Here is a 9,435-nt window from a genome sequence, read left to right on the forward strand (position 1 = left end):
AGCTTAGCACCAAAGAATTGATGCTTTTGAACTGTGGTGTTGGAGAAGACTCTTGAGAGTCCCTTGGACTGCAAGGAGATCCAACCAGTCCATCCTAAAGGAAATCAGTCCTGAATATTCACTGGAAGGACTGATGCTACAAGTTTAAGCTCCAATTCTTTGGCTACCTGATGCAAAGAACTGACTCACTGGAAAAGACTCTGATGCTGGGAAAGAATGAAAGCAGGAGGAGAAGGGATGACAGAGAATAAGATGGTTGGATGGCATCACCAACTCAATGGACATGAGTTTGAGTAAGCTCCCAGAGTTGGTCATGGACAGGGAGGCCTGGCATTCTGCAGTTCATGGAGTCAAAAAGAGTCAGACACGACTGAGTGACTGAACTGAACTGTTCTTGCTTTGGTATGAGGTATCATAACTGACCCTCAGTCAATATGGAATCCAATAAAGTTTGCTGAATGAATGTCAACTAAGTTTGATGATATATTAATGAGATGTATGCTATTTTTATACTGTGACAGACCAGGATCAACACTTCAGTCATGCTGCAACTTAATAAGGCTTTCAATGGAGTCTTGATCATCTTTAAGTCTCTAAGTCTTCCAGCTTAGAGAAGCAGGAAGGTGATTAGATATTTGAATCAAGAGCACTTAAGAGACAGTATGAAAGTGAAAGTCGCTCAGTCATATCTCACTCTTTGCGACCCCAAGGACTGTACAGTCCATGGAATTCTCCAGGCCAGAATACTGGAGTGGGTAACCTTTCCCTTCTCCAGGGGATCTTCCCAATGCAGGGACTGAACCCAGGTCTCCCACATTCTTCCAGGGCAGAGGTAGGAATAGCAGCAATCATTCTTAAGAGAGGATTAAGGAAAAAAAAAAAAAAAACCCACATTGATCTAACTTTGTAAACCAGAAAGTGAGCTAAGTGAGAATGAAACATCAATAAATGCCAATTATTTTTTAAATCTTGTTTGGACTTCTTAGCCAACAAGCCTCCCACTTAAAAGCAGAAAAACAGGCAGTTTTGGCCACAGTTTCAGAGGGTCCGTGAGGACATCCAGAGATTTGCCAAGGATCATGGACAGGGACTGAAGAACTTCTGTTTCAGATAACTATGTGAAGCTGGTAGGTGCGAAGAACTACTGCTCTTAGCTTTTACTACCTGCCAAATGTGTTCACCAGCCATGTCACTCAGCCTTACCATGGCCCTAGGAAGGAGTAAATATGCTACTCTCTTGATGGAAGAATATGAAACTCAGGGAGGTAAGATAACTTAGCCAGTTGCACACCTGAAAGACAGAAAGGAAAACTTAGCTCTTTAACCTGGGAGGTAAGAATAAGACTAGCTTATAGCCTTACCTTGGAGATACTGTGGTTTGCTTCCCGATTACTGCAATAAAGCAAGTCACATGAATTTTTTGGTTTCCCACTGCAACTAATAGTTATGTTTACATTACAAACGTAGTCTATTACATGTGCAATAACAGCATTATGTCTGAAAAAACAATGAACATGCCTTAATTAAAAAATACTGCTAAAAAATGTTAATCACCCGACAATGCAGGGTTGCCCAAAACCTTCAATTTATTAAAACACACAATAATGTGAAGCAAAATAAAGAGGTATGTCTGTATCTGATTCCAAAGCCTCACAAACCTTGGCCTCCTTTTGACATTCAAGTTTCTGGAGCAAATTATATAAATTTTTTGAGACCACCTCCTCATAAACTAACACAGCTGGTGATAGACTATATTAAATGATGATTTCTAAAAGGTCTTTTCTTTCATTTTTAAAATTACATTTATTTAGTGTAGGTACACCTAAAAGAACTCACCCTCTGTTCCCACCCAGCAGAAAGCATGCGCAAACCTAAGGTGCGCATGAAGGGAAAGGGCCCTGGCCCGTTTGTGGTTGGGAAGGTGCAATCCTCTGAGTCCCAAGCCTCAGGAGAGGGTTGGACTGAAATCTTGGGCAGCCTGTACTCCCGCTGCTGGCCCTAAGAGAAGCATGCACCATAGCCAAAGGCCTGTTTGATGCCCTCAATGTAGTACCGCTGCCAACCCTGCCACATTCTCTCGTCCTCATAGGCAGGAATGCCTCAGCCTTCCAAACACAGCTCATTCTCTCCATTCTTGTCAAAGAAGGTCAAGGTGATGGTGGCAAAGCCACCTTCTGGCCAAGATTTAAACCTCCACTTCATCGCAATATGTTTCTCAGGGACCAGTTCAGTGAATTCTCCAGACACTGACACCAATCAGTTGAAACTTGCCACCTTTCTCTGCTTCTAACATTGCAGGAGGGCTTTCCAGGTGAAGTGGAAATGTAGGGAATGCATATTTAATCCCTGGGTTGGAAAGATCCCCTGGAGTAGGAAATGGTAGTAACCCACTTACTCCCATATTCTTGCCTAGGGAATGCCACGGATGAGGAGCCTGTCAGGCTACAGTTCATGGGGTCGAAAAGAGTAGGACACAACTGATTAACTCAACACAAACACATAACATTACAGGAGCATGGGTATAGGCCTGAACAAGCTCTTGGGTAGTAAAAAAAAAAAAGGCAAAACAACTCTTTAGAGCTCTGATCTGGGTTTTTGAAGGGGCAGATTTGGCCTTGTGCTCCTCAGTTTTCAGTGCTGTCTGCCCAGCTGGGTCTACTGACTCTCCATGATTGTTGGCAATATCGTACCCCATGTGAACTCTGTTTTGAGGATGCTGCTGATTCTTTAAGGCCACGAGATTTGTGTCTGGCTCATTTCTGGCAAAGCTCACACTAATCTCCACTTCATCCACACTATTTTCATCAGACAAATTGAGGATCTCCACACGGCCCTTGTACTGCACTCCAGAGGTACCTGTCCAGTTTAGTTTGATGCTCCACTCATAAAAGAAGGTAAATTTGCCTTTGTGATGGTTAATGGATGCCTTCCCATCGTTTATTTACTTCTGACACCTTGAACTTCTCATTTAGGACACATATAGGAACAGTGTTTTGAGTTTATCTGTGAACGTATTCCGGAGAAGGTGATGGCACCCCACTCCAGTACTCTTGCCTGGAAAATCCCATGGATGGAGGAGCCTGGTAGGCTGCAGTCCATGGGGTCGTGAAGAGTCAGACACGACTAAGCAACTTCACTTTCACTTTTCACTTTCATGCACTGGAGAAGGAAATGGCAACCCACTCCAGTGTTCTTGCCTGGAGAATCCCAGGGACGGGGGAGCCTGGTGCGCTGCCATCTATGGGGTCACACAGAGTTGGACACGACTGAAGTGACTTAGCAGCGGCAGCAGTGGACATATTCAAAGCATCCCTTTCAATGCCAGCTGTTGACATTGGTGGTGTCTGCTTATTCCTCCATGATCCAGCATGGGTCACCCTCACCCGACCTGGCCATCGGCTCTCCTCACACATTGCTACCAGCTCCCGAGCAGCCAGTCTCAGGACCATTCAGTCCCTGCCTCCCAGCAGTACCTGGAAACTACTAGAAGCCAAAATGTCTTCTTGCCATTACATGCTTGATCCTATGTAGAAGGACATTTCTAGAGCTTGGATACAGAATACAGGCATACCTCACTTTACCGTTATTGTTGCAGATATTTGCAGATATTGTGATTACAAATTGAAGGTTTATGGCAACTCTTCATCAAGAAAGTCAACTGGCACCATTTTTTATAATAGTATTTGCTTGCTTCATGTCTCTGTCCACATTTTGTTAATTCCTACCATATTTCAAACTGTTTCATTGTTACTGTGTTTGTTATGGTGAACTGCGGTCAGTGATCCTTGACACTACTACTACCACAGAAAGATTAGGATTCGCTGATAATGGTCAGTATTTTTTAGCAAAAAAGTATTTTTTAATTAAGGTATGCATATTGTTTTTCAGGCATAATGCTATTGCATACTTAAAAGACTATACTACAGTGAAAACGTAACTTTTATATGCACTGGGAAACCAAAAATCCATGTGACTCACTTTATTGCAATATTCACAAAACTGGAACCAAATACATTATATTTCTGAGGGTGGCTGTGGAAAGAATAATATTGAAGGTTCCATCTTTTCAAAAGGAAGCACAGACAATCATATTAAAATCAACTAGCAAAAGACTGACAAACTCAAGACTCTATCCTTTATAACCTAAACTATTAACCATTAGGCAAAAAGTACAGTCGTCCTTCAGGATCCAAAAGGGGTTGGTCCCAGGGCCCCCCGCAGATACCAAGCTCTGAGGATGTTCAAGTCCCTTATAGTACAGTACAATGAACACAGTCGGCCCTCCTTATCCACAGGATTCACAGTCAAAGATTCAACCAACCTGGGTTCAATTCAATGGATTCAATTCAACCTGTGGCTGGTTGAATCCGTGGATAAAGAGAGCCGACTACATATATGCAAATGGCTGGTATCCACCTTGGATTACAAGTATCTACTGGCCACTCATGAAACTGAATTCTTTTAGAACAATATTATTCTAGAAATCTCCTCCCACATTATGCTTACAAAATAGGTCCTATTTTCAGTAGCCCTGGCACAAAAATATTATAGCAAACAGAGCAATTAATGGTCGGGGATGGCTGGCCAAATTAGCCAGTGACAATGAAGACAATGAAGGAAAGATAAGAAAAGCTTCAGAAGCTGGGCTGACAAACACGGTGACAAATATACAAAAGGGAGGCATATATTCTCTCATGTAAAAATCTGGTTTTGGTACTAGACAGACAATAGTGTCATACAGATAGAACACAGGAGTAAGGTTACCAGCAGATCTGGTTAAGTGTGTGAAGATAAAGAGCTCAGTGTAGAGAGCTCTTAGTTAGTTAAGTCGCTCAGTCGTGTCTGACTCTTTGCGACCCCGTAGACTGTAGCCCACCAGGCTCCTCCGTCCATGGGATTCTCCAGGCAAGAATACTGTTGAGTGGGTTGCCATTTCCTTCTCCAGGGATCGAACCCAGGTTTCCCGCATTGCAGGCAGATGCTTCAACCTCTGAGCCACCTGTGTAGAACTCACTGGGTTTATACAGGTCCTCATGAGACATTCAAATGAGGATAAACTCTAGGGCCTGGAGATTAAGATATCAGGGCAGATTTAGGAGTCATCAGCATACATGTGGTAGTTGAATCTATACAGAGAAAAAGGAGGGAGGCAGAAAGAACCTTCAACAACATCAACATGTAAGAGGTGAGGGCAAATGACCTAGATCTAGGAGATGAAAATACAGGGGTGAGGGGAGGTTTTAGGAAAACGAGTTTTAAAGAGGAGGAAATGAGGAACAGCAGCAAATGCCACAGAAAGGGCAAAGCTAAATAGAATATTATGTTCAGTCTGGTAATTAAGGACTTTATGACAAAGCTGAGGAGTAAAATTGGAAATCAGATTTCAGAAAAATGATCAGTAAATAAAAGGAGATGATAAACAAAGGTCACTCATTCAAGAAGTTTAGTTTAACAATATATTTACCCTCTCTGAATGTAGAGGGTTTAGCTGATACTCACAAATAGAACAAAAAAAAAGAAAAAAGAAAAAATTCTGCCTCTAAGTTAGTTCTTATTCAATTACATTCAATTACATAACATTTTTATGTCAAATAGTTAAGCATTCAAAAGATGTAAAGTGTTTTTCCAGGCACCATTCTGGATACTAACATATCATTTAATCATCACAAACCTATGAAGTAGGTTTTACTATTCCTATTTTACAAATGAGACAACTATGGCACACAGAAGATACACTACTTTCTGAGGTCCCATAGCTAGTAGTATGGTAGTCAAATCTGAAATTTCACTCAAAAAGAATTAAGAAGTGGGGAGGGCAACGTGAGAAGTGAGGGTTGATAGACGAAAACTGTAAATGGTATAGTAAGACTGCACTGACTGTTTCACTGGACACATTTTAACATCTATTCAAGAACTTATTTTTAATTTGAAAGAATCTGTGTCTTCTCTCATCTCAGAATCCTACATTGCTGAGACCTGACATATTCATGCCTCTTATGACACTCAAGATTCAGCACTGTATTATAACTGTCATTTCTCTTACTGAATCACAAGTTGATTGAAAACGGATGTGTATATTACTTATCTTGGTGTATTTATTCCTCTAATCCTAACGTAGAAGATTCTAGACTTACTATGGTAACCACTTCACAGATATACAAATATCAAATTATGTTGTGCACCTGAAACTAATACCTGTTATATGTCAATTATACCACAATTTAAAAAAGAAAGATGCTCAATAAAGGCTGGTTGTATGAATGATCATTTTTACTTCTCAGAACATCCTGGGGGCTTCAATAACTTATTTTTAAAGTCTTAAAACTGCTATGTACTATTCTGACTCAGACATTATTTAAATTGTCTATGGACCACTCAAATTACTGATTTTGCTGGAAATACCATTCTGAAGTAAAAATCAAATATAATTCCCCTGGATAAAACTTTTTAAGGATTCCCTATCACCTACTAGTCAAAGGTCATAGCCCTGCTTTCCAACCTTACCTCTAATCCTAGTCACCTGCTTCCAACTACCAAACTGGGATTCCCTGGTGGCTCAGTGGTAAAGAATCTGCCTGTCAGTGCAGGAGACGTGGGTTTGATCCCTGGGTCAGGAAGATCCCCTGGAGGAGGAAATGGCAACCCACTCCAGTATTCTTGCCTGGAAAATTCCATGGACACAGGAGCCTGGCAGGCTATAGCCCCTGGACTCACAAGAGTCGGACACAACGTAGTGACTAAACCACCACAGCAACAAACAAGTAGGTGTAAGTCACTGGCCTCATGGGACTTACTTCCATTTTAGTGGGGGGAGATAAAAAATAAGGCTGACATTTTATTAGATTTTTGTTAATTGCTCTGTTTTCATCCGTCTTTTGGTCATTGTAGTTTATCCTTTTTAAATTTAAAAATCCAACCACACACATACAAAGCTCTGGAAGTGCTCCGACTTAAGTGTGTAAAATGAATTAAAATGACACAATTCTGGGGCAGTGTCTTTTTTATATTTTATTTCTAGATGCATACCACAATGAAGGCACTCAATATCTTTAATAAAACCTGAGTCATAGCTAGTTTGGTCAAAAGAAGCTATATGAGGTTTTCAGACAACCCCAAAATATAACATGTCAGCCTTGAGGCCTTAGGCACATCATCTTAACAGTTAAAGTTCTTTCTCTTACATACTGCCTCAGCATGTTTCGAACTCAATGTGCTTTAACAAGCCCTGTCACAAGGCTCAATGTGTTAGGAGGAGATCTTCACATTTCATCCTAGAATAACTTAAGTCTTTGCAGTTATCTTCAAGCTGCTTCACCCATGTTACTAAATCCTGGGCCATGATTATCTTCATTGTACAGATGGGGGAAGGAAGGATATAAAATAACTTGACTGAAGAGTCCCAGCAAGTCATTGAAAGAGCCTTCATTTTAACTATCCACTCCTGTTCCTCTCTTCAAACAATCATTCTGAGAAACTCTCACTGCCAGCAGGCAGAAAAGAGCATCAAACTAGTTATTAGCTTTTACTTGTTTAACTTCAGTGAATAACAGAAGCTTCCTAGACCTGCAGGTTATGATAGCTGTAGGATAGGAGATTTGATAGATTAAGTTTTGCTGACTGAATCCAAATTCATAAATCTACCTCTAACTTCTAAATTTCAAAAGAGCATGAAGCAAACTTTAAAGGTATTTTTTTCCCTCTCTCTCCTGATCTCTAATTCTATCGAAGTTTGCTCAGTCCCCTAAATGTGTCAAGTCATACCTACCTTTTCAGTTCAGGATCCAGGCTGCCAGAATTTTCTCCTACTTAAACTGTAAACCAATCCCTCTTGAGCCAAGACACCTATCATTCCTAGCCAACTCTAGATCTAGACACTAATCTGAACTGGTAGAGGAGCCCAGCAATTTTAATCCCAGGCAGCCCCCCTCTTACACCTCCAAACCATTCTGGGAGGAGTGCCTCTTCTAATCGTCGCCCCATTATGGGGTCCAGAAAAGGGAAATGTCAAGTGTCTCAGATTCCATAAAAACTATTATCCACGTTGCCATTAATGGTAATTTGGAGATCACAACTAGTAATTGAAGTAATAACCTAAGAAGATTCCCACGTTATACGTGCTGAGAACAAATTACTTAGCAGATGACATTTCCTAGCCCAAGTGACTTGCATAACTGGGCGATTAGCACAGGCTCGAAAAAGAGCAGGAAGCTCACACTTCAGTTTACTGTACTTTACTACAGAATTCTACACCAAAACATCCTCACACACGCCTGCCTTGAGATGATGTAAGTTGTTGCCCTAGTCTTTTAACCAGAACAGTAGGGGGGTTCTCTTTCCCTGCAGCGGCCACCCCTCCTTCTAACGACTGGCCCCTGCGGCTAGAGCTAACGACCTCGAAGCCCGCGAGCCCCGCAGCTTCTGCTCGGCGGACACCGCAGCCCCAAACTGGCCATCCCCTCCTCCCCCACGTCCCCGCGTCGCTCGTCATCCCGCGCCAGGCGCCACCCTCTCTCCATCCCGGAGAGGGTTTGGGGCTCCGTTCTGCGACGATCAGCGGGAGCGGTCCCAGAGTCGGCACCTACCTCCCACTCTTCCTCCAGGCGCCGCCGGGGGGCAACGCTCGCCCGCCTCCTCCAACGGCCCCAACGGCCGCGCCGAGCCTCACGCAGAGAAGCGGGGCGCCGCTCCAGGTGCCGGCGCTCACCTCCGCGCCCGCCCTCCCGACCCCGGCCGGCGCCCGCCCCCCGCCAGCCCGCCTGCCCCAGTCCCGGCAGGGCGCCGTCGCCCCTCCCCAGGCGGGCGCGTCACAATCCCGGCGCCGGGTGAGGTTCTCACCTTCACGGCCCCCGGCTGTGGCGGGGAAACACCGCTCGGAGTCCTAGACCTGCTCGCGCAGCCCCGAGGGCCCGCACAGGCGCGGCTGCACGCTGAGCCCGGGCCGACGGCCCCGCCTCCACCTCCGGCTCCCGCCTTCCCCGCCCCCGGCCGGGCTCCGCCCAACCCCTCGCGGCCACCTCCCCTGCTCCCCAGGTTCGCAAGGCCTAGCCGCTTCCCATTGGCTCCGCCAGTTGCTAGGCGATGAACAACAGCGGCCTGCATTGGTCCGGTGGCACCTCCAAAAAAACCCGGAGAAAAAGAAAACCTCATCCCTAGAGCCCGAGCTGGATGCGGTCGCAGCTGCGGCTCTCGGCACCTGTTACGCCCTGTGATTCACCCTGCTGGGTCCTGCTCTCCACCCCCTCCTCACTCCCGCGGAGCTCGGGGCCCCGGGCTTCATCGGGCTAGGGGCGGGTGGCGGGGTCGTGGCTGCTTCAAAGCACACGTCCCGAGCCCCTGTGAACCCCAGCACCCACCCGAGCAAAAGTGAAGCGCCCAGTAAAGCTCTGTGGGGTTGAAAAAGTGGGGAAATAAACCAAACAACAGCCGGCACCCAGA

General features: G+C 44.6%; 1 protein-coding gene and 1 pseudogene across 5 annotated transcripts in view; both read right to left on the reverse strand.

Annotated features, from left to right (window-relative positions):
• SSX2IP (synovial sarcoma, X breakpoint 2 interacting protein) overlaps positions 1-8,956 on the reverse strand; it is a 57,515-nt gene extending 48,559 nt beyond the window's left edge. For 4 of the 5 annotated variants that reach the window (XM_010860310.1, XM_010860308.1, XM_010860307.1 and 1 more), the window contains exon 1: positions 8,836-8,956. The gene's annotated coding sequence lies outside the window, so the exon portion shown is untranslated. Of the gene's footprint in view, positions 1-8,582; positions 8,734-8,835 lie in introns of those variants that run through there. The other variant, XM_010860306.1, reaches the window with a different exon arrangement.
• On the reverse strand, positions 2,408-3,022 carry LOC105003361 (annotated as a pseudogene).
• Positions 8,957-9,435: the final 479 nt, after the last annotated feature.

Source organism: Bison bison, unplaced genomic scaffold (assembly GCF_000754665.1).
Source record: "Bison bison bison isolate TAMUID 2011002044 unplaced genomic scaffold, Bison_UMD1.0 scf7180017864466, whole genome shotgun sequence".
Taxonomy (NCBI): Eukaryota; Metazoa; Chordata; class Mammalia; order Artiodactyla; family Bovidae; genus Bison; species Bison bison.